The sequence below is a fragment of the Cyprinodon variegatus genome, unplaced genomic scaffold, assembly GCF_000732505.1.
Source record: "Cyprinodon variegatus isolate N-32 unplaced genomic scaffold, C_variegatus-1.0 Scaffold46, whole genome shotgun sequence".
Taxonomy (NCBI): Eukaryota; Metazoa; Chordata; class Actinopteri; order Cyprinodontiformes; family Cyprinodontidae; genus Cyprinodon; species Cyprinodon variegatus.
The window spans coordinates 213,819-220,792 of record NW_015150499.1 but is presented as its reverse complement, the minus strand read 5'-3'; the positions used below and the strand labels follow the sequence as shown (position 1 = coordinate 220,792).

The following is a 6,974-nucleotide window of genomic DNA, read 5'->3' as shown; positions in this document are numbered from 1 at the left end:
TGTATGATTCCAGCTATTTTAGGTGGAATTAAATATGGGCAGGTGTTTATATATATATAAACACCTGCCCAGTGAACCTTTCAGTGAACCTGCTTTGACTGGGGAAAATAAGCAATTATCTAACTAATATAATTGATGTATAAGTAAAAAGATCTAATAGATCTAACTAGTTACTGCCCGCCTCTGTTTATATCATAACATACAAAGAAAGTTCAATAATCCTATGATTAGATGAGATAAAGCAGAGTCACAGTGTTGATTTACATACAAGATAGGAAGTGAAAGAGCAATGTGAATAAATAACTTATTTTAGAAAATTTTTTGTCAAAGGTATCTATTTAAATGATTATTTCTTATAAATGGGGCTCTTTAATATGGAGGACCAATCCTGCCATAATTAAAAATAAATACAGAAATAAAAAAATGCTCCAAAAATAAAGAAATAAGCATATATTTAATTGCTCCTCATACATTTAATTGATAAGGTAATTATCACAAAGGCAAATAGACAAAGCTAATTAAAAGAGATACATATATTTATGTTTCACTGTATAACTTGATTTCTACCTAAAATTAACTTTATGCTTATTTATTTTTGGTGCATTTATTTATTTCTGTATTTTTAATTATGGCAGGATTAGACTTTACAGGAGCTCGTTATAGAACGGAGACTTGTAACAACATATGTAATACAGCAGAGGGCGCAGCTGAATTATTAAGTTTTTAAGTTATCTCTCTTTTCTTTTTACTTTCCACTTCCGGCTTCAGCCTAACTGACGCAACAGACTGGCTTCTGGGAAAGTTTACTTACTTAGTTCGTATGTCTCTCTTCCATCGGTTCGGAGCTCTAACACTATGCTGATGTGAACGAAAACCAACTTTTTCTGACAGACGAGGAAACAATTTGTGTCCAAACAGGTATGGCTGCTTTTTATTAGATGTTCGGTACAAACTTAGCCTGACTGTCCGTCTGTGAAAATGTCGTTTTGTCTTTTACCGGCCGGTTCCGGAGCTATTTATATCTGTCACTATTAGGAGGGAGGGGGGGAAGATTAATGAATAAAAGTTTTAAAGGCTGACAGATTTAGCTCGAGCCAAATAGAGAATATTTAGATAAAGAAAAACAAACCTACGCGTCTCTCTGTGAAGCTGACCAAACTTACTGTAAAAGTTTTATCCTTCTCGTTCTTTTTTCTATTTTTGTTCTAATTAAATGTGTGTTTCTATAGACAGTCATTCGTAAAATGACAGAATTAAATAGCTATCTTTATTTGTGAGTAAAACAGCGTTCCTCTCATAAATTAGGCCTTTTATAAACAAAGGAAGAGCAGTCTGTGGCTTAAATTACTGAGAATATCTCTGCTTTTAAAAGTAACCTTTTAGTATAAACACAACAACATGTTTAGTGTAATAAACTCGAAACTACCTTTTTTTCTGTTTAATCAGTTTCCAGTTATCCTAAACTTGGTTCTGCTGGTTTAGTCTCATCTGGTCTTTAAAGTTACAGGACACTTAATCTGTTAATCTGTCTGAAAACTCATGTAGCTAAATAATCTGCTCCATATATTTTCTTTGCTGGTTCCAGACTTAAACATGAAATAAACAAGAGTTGCAAATACCACTGAAATATATATATATATATTATTAATAAATGAGAATAAAGCAGGGCCACAGCCTTCTGGCCTTGGTGTATACATGCTATGGATTGCTCTAAAGCTGTTGCAAATGGGGGAAAATTGACTTTTAGTGGGATTAAAACCTGTAATAAATAGTAAAACGATCAAAAACTATACAAGTATTAACAGTAGAACAAAGTATTGATGAAAGAGATGAATTGCACACATCCCAATGTCAGCTGTGATGTAACCTGGTTTAGTCAGAGGCTGTTTACCGTCTCGATGTTTCTGTATGACTAATTCTGATGGTACCTGCGATCTGACATCAGCTGCAGTGTTTCTGATCAGAATGTCATCTTGGTGGTCAGACTGAAGCGCCAAACACTTGAAAGAGAGGAGATTTTTTGCCTCGTTCCTTCAATAATGGCAGTAGATCAAACAATGTATTTTATTCAGTATAACAGAATCAATATAAAAGCAGCACAATTCAACAGTTGTCCGTAAAAAAAAAACAGCTTCCATTTGAGGTCTTAAGAAAAAAAGTTTCCACGAAGTGTATGAGAAGAAAAGAAAGGCCTCAGAAGAAGCAGATATATCCAGAAGGTTTTGTGTTTAGAGCTCTCCTCGCAAAGCATTATAGGATTTGCTGTCACAGCGACTCATAACTAAGTTTGCGCAGGCACCGCACGGTATGGGAGGAGTTACTTGACCAACAGGGAGCAAAAAGTAGTGATCGTCTGTCCGAGCGGTAAGTTAACTGAGTTCAGTATTAGGGGTGTAAATAATAATTGTTTTGTATCGATGTATCGATCCAACAGCCGAAGATCAGATGCATCGATACGTCTGCAAGAGTATCGATTCATGTTTTGTTTTTTTTTCCTCCGGTCTATTTTTATCCATTTTCTCCTGGGTGTACCGTAATTCTCCCTCCCCTCCTTGCTGTGGCGCCTCGCCTCTGGAATGAGCTACCTTTTACCATTCGTTCTCTTGTATGTATAGACACTTTTAAGAAACAACTAAAGACCCACTTTTTGAAACTCGTTTTTTAGTTTAATACTGTGTTTACTGTTTTTGTATGTTGTTTTAATTTATAGAAACTTTTTCTAAATTTGTGCAGCACTTTGTGACCCTGGTCTGTGAAAAGTGCTATAGAAATAAAGTTTACTTACTTACTTACTTCCTCACTTCCTGGTTATACTCTTACAGCAGTTTGTTGCAGTAAGCTTGTATGAGCTATGAGAACAGCCTTTGAACAGAGGAGAAATGAGCTTGTGCATGCTCTTGCACGCGTTTAATAGGCGCTCCCTCTTCGAAGCGGGTACAGGGTTGTGCATGTCCATTTTTTTAAGTGGTGAGGGTGGGTATTTTTAAAAAATCACAAAAAAAAATCCTCCGCAATACCTTTAAATTACTTCTTTTGTGATATTGTTGTTTTCTATATATCTAGTTATTGACTCTCTGGTGGGTGGGAGGCTGTTAAAGGTGTGTCTCCAGCATATCTACAGGGAAGCACTTTGGTCTCAAAGATGTCTGATTGCCTGTAGGTCAGACCTTCTATGTTGCTTTTATGAACTTCTGATCCTCTTTTTGCCTCCTATGTAAAAGGCCTGTAGTCAGGATGCTCTCCACGAGGCAAAAGTAGGAGTGGGTTTTCAGGTAAATCACGCTTTTCTAGTCTCCTCAACGGATGTGAGGAGAGTTCCTCATGATGTGGCCCTCTCCCGTGCTTCATTGTAAATGGTGGTATGAGTCGGACTTCCGGACACTAAAATCCTCCAAAGTCTTCTCAGTTTCCTGCTTTTCAGGAGTTTTTGGTGGAGAAAAAGGTAGCCTGTGTATTTTTGACCTATTTGAAATGATGGTGGGGAAAATAAAAAGGCAAAATTATTAGTGTAACCCTTACTCTATTAAAACATAACCTTTAAACAGGGCTTAACAATTCTCCAAAAATCATAATTACAAATATTTTCAACCATGACCTCGAAAGCTGCTTTTCTAGAGTCCATTGTTGCAGGACTTTACTGTAACATTTTATCGAAAAGTTTCTTACTTCTCCTCCCATGCACAGATCTGCATGCCAGCTGCAACTTTCTTCCCTTCTGTGTGGGAGCAAACCCACTTTCAGCGTATTACTGTCACCTAAAGGGCTGGAGGGAGAAATGTAGAGTTTTGCTCTTGCAACGTGATTAAAACTGAGTGCCTCTGCATTTTGAAAATTACGTTTAGATAATTTTCATTTATATTCCAAATGCTATTAATTCCCTAGCCCTAAACCTTTAACTTTTGAAAAAGAGGTTGGGACTACTACCAATCATGTTTAGCTGTTAAGAAGCTAAATCCTTGCCTCTGCTTACATTATCTTGAAAGCTGTGCAGTTCTGGATCAGACTTCAGTAAAACTAATGGTCATTCTATAAGGCATATTTTCTATAGATATTGATCAGATGTCTATCACAGTATATACTGCTATTGTTTGATTGTTGGAAATCAAAATGTTCTCAAACATAAGGAGAATGATTTCCATGTCTGGCAGTGATGGGTGAACAGGACGAACAGCAGGTGGCCTCGATACTCATCTCTGGGGCAGCACACCTTTATTCAAGGTGATGGTACAAATATAATGTAGTTGGAAGGAGGTTCACCATCTATTTGTAGATCAGTTTAGGCTGATGCTGTGCAGGTTGGACTCCAGGCTTGTGGGAATGTTGAAGCTTCCTTTAGGTCATGTATCTCTCCTGGCTTTGACTTTATGTTCCTCGCAAAACAAAAATGCATGAAACCATCTTTGGACCTAAGATCTTGTCATACCAGCATAATTTCCTCAACTGCAGAAAGACACACACAGGAAACAAAGATGTAGACTTTTGGTCACTCATTTCATAAACCCTTTGATTACATAGCATTGGTTCAGTTATGTTTTTCAGTATTTATTTCAAAGTTTCTAATAGTTATAGTGATCAGGGCTTCCAGATCATGAAAATCCCAGATTTTCAGTTTTAGAAAATTAGCATATTGCATAACAACAATGAACAACATCATGTGATGGACGTATTATAGCTGAAACAATGATGGGGAATCCTGCAGTCATCATCCACTTGTTTGTTTGTTCTTGATTATCCAAGCATATACATTAAAAGTTAAGTGGATGGAAAAAAGGGTGGTAGAAAAAGTGCCTCACGTATTCTTCTCTGCTCCTGCCTTGATCTACTCATTGTCGGTGGTTTAATTATCAGAATAAATTAACTGCTAATTAAAACAAAACAGTTTATTATAGTAAAATATTAAAAACTACGTCATAAAAGATCATATCTAACTGGCTGATTGGAAAATGAATAATAGGTCATGTGGTTTTTGGGATGGGAGTTGCTTAAATAAAGTGTTCTGTGAAATTCCATTCATTTGAAGAGGAAAACATGAGGAAGGGAAGCAAATTACCGACAGGGTTTTGCTTAAATGTTACCAGTGAACCCAGAGGGAAGATCAAGTAAATAAGCCCTCCTCTCAGCCCTAGGACTCATGCAAGCTCTATTGTCAGCAGTCATAAGTTTGTCTCTGACGAGGTCTGCTCTGCTGAACACTCATTTTTTATAAGGTAAGAGCCTGTTTCTAGTTAAACAAACTGTCACTTTACATTTACTAAATTTGTTTTATAAAAGCATAAACATTGATCTAAAAATTGAAAAATGATGCCTTTTAGTTCTGTGCTTAATGTGGTTCCTTACAGTTTAATCAGCTCTGTTTCTTTAGACATTGCTTTTATTTCACTGCTCATGACTGTTTTGAAAGTGAAACCAACCGAATGATTTAGCAGCCACGCAGTGGTTATTCTCCACTGAATAATCTGTTAAAATAGCAGCTCCCATTGCTTCTCCACTTTATGAACCCTACAACTGCTAGAATCCTGTTATTTACATTAAGATTGATTCTAGCTATAAAACAGATTTACAGTTGGAGCACCGTTACACTTTCTAGTTATCTCTTGAAAAGTCTTATTTTTTAAATTGTTCTGAGCTTCATATTTATCAGGAATGTTTGCCTTCTCTTAAACACACGAGTCAACTAATCTGCAGAGGAAGAACTTTCATTCTAGCAAGCTGTTGTAACAAAGTTTAGATTTGCTCTCCTGGACATGTGCTGACATGTCTAAAAGCTGTCAGCAACATAGTAGATATGCCTCTGAAGTACATGAACTGATCCTGGATCTATCAAAACATTACTCTACATCAATAAAAGGTAAATAAGAGTCTAAAGATTCCTTTTTTGAGATTGAAATACTTTTAATGTTGTTTTTTTTGTAAAGTTCTCAATCATTACCTGATACCAAATTTTAATGAAATGATATTCTTAACGTTTTCCCCCAGTTCACTCCTGGCATACCCTGGGCAGATGAGTCTGAGTGGGTGTCAGGATATGAACATTTTCCTACTTAAGTTTTTTTTTTTTTTTTAGTTTACAACATTTGCGTAGGAAGTGGTGTATGTGTTAGTCCCCATTTTGTATGTCTACTGGTCTACTCCCTGCGTAGTAAACTAGCCTCCAAAATCATTTTTTTTTTTTACTGTACTTGTTAGTGCAGCTTTTTGAAGCTTTGCATTATACTTACAAACATAGTGATGCTACTGGGATGTTATTCGGTCTTAAGGCATGTCAGTGATCCAAAACTAACCGGCAAATTAAAAAAAAATCTCTCGTCATGTTTGCTGTGGCAGATATACACTGAGAAATTATTAGGCGGCAGATTGATGACGAGGGTTGTAGGAAAGTCATGGATAAATCTTTGCTCATTCTCTAAATCTGCGGTCTTATGTCGTACCATAAGGGTAGTTCTATGATTGCCTTTTTTTCCTATCTAGTGATAAAAGGCAACCTGTGATGGATATTAAACAATATTAGTTTAAGTATTATTGTCTTTGGTGTAAATACAAGGATGTATAAAATGACTTCTTAATTTATCCACAGTGAGAATCTTCTGGAAAATGGAACCACCAGAACTTGGCCTACAGGACAGTGGCCTCAAACTCCAGTCGTTGAGGCCCAGTGTCCTGCAGCTTTTTGGTATGTCTTTGTTTCAACAGACCTGACACTGATATGAGCTAATTAGCATTAGCCTGACTGCTACTATTGAGTTAGTGTAGCCTTTGGATTCATTTGTTGTCAAACTCAGAATTTAGGTTGGGGAATACTGTTATAGGGAGAAATATGGGAAGAAAGTAATGAAATCGTGTTTAGATGATTGCTAAAGTCGCACAGTGTAGGAACGACATTAATTACATAAAATGTGAAGGCTGAGTGCTCTATTCTTGAAAAACAAACTACCGTATTTTCACGACCATAAGGCGCACCGTACTAAAAGGCGCAG

The 6,974-nt window shown here is 36.5% G+C and overlaps 1 protein-coding gene across 2 annotated transcripts in view; it reads left to right on the top strand.

Moving 5' to 3' along the window:
• The first annotated feature begins 767 nt into the window (after positions 1-767).
• LOC107082055 (caspase-8-like) overlaps positions 768-6,974 on the top strand; it is a 16,927-nt gene continuing 10,720 nt past the window's right edge. Inside the window, exons 1-2 of one of the 2 annotated variants that reach the window (XM_015370506.1) lie at positions 768-918; positions 6,575-6,670. The gene's annotated coding sequence lies outside the window, so the exon portion shown is untranslated. Of the gene's footprint in view, positions 919-4,888; positions 5,208-6,574; positions 6,671-6,974 lie in introns of those variants that run through there. The other variant, XM_015370507.1, reaches the window with a different exon arrangement.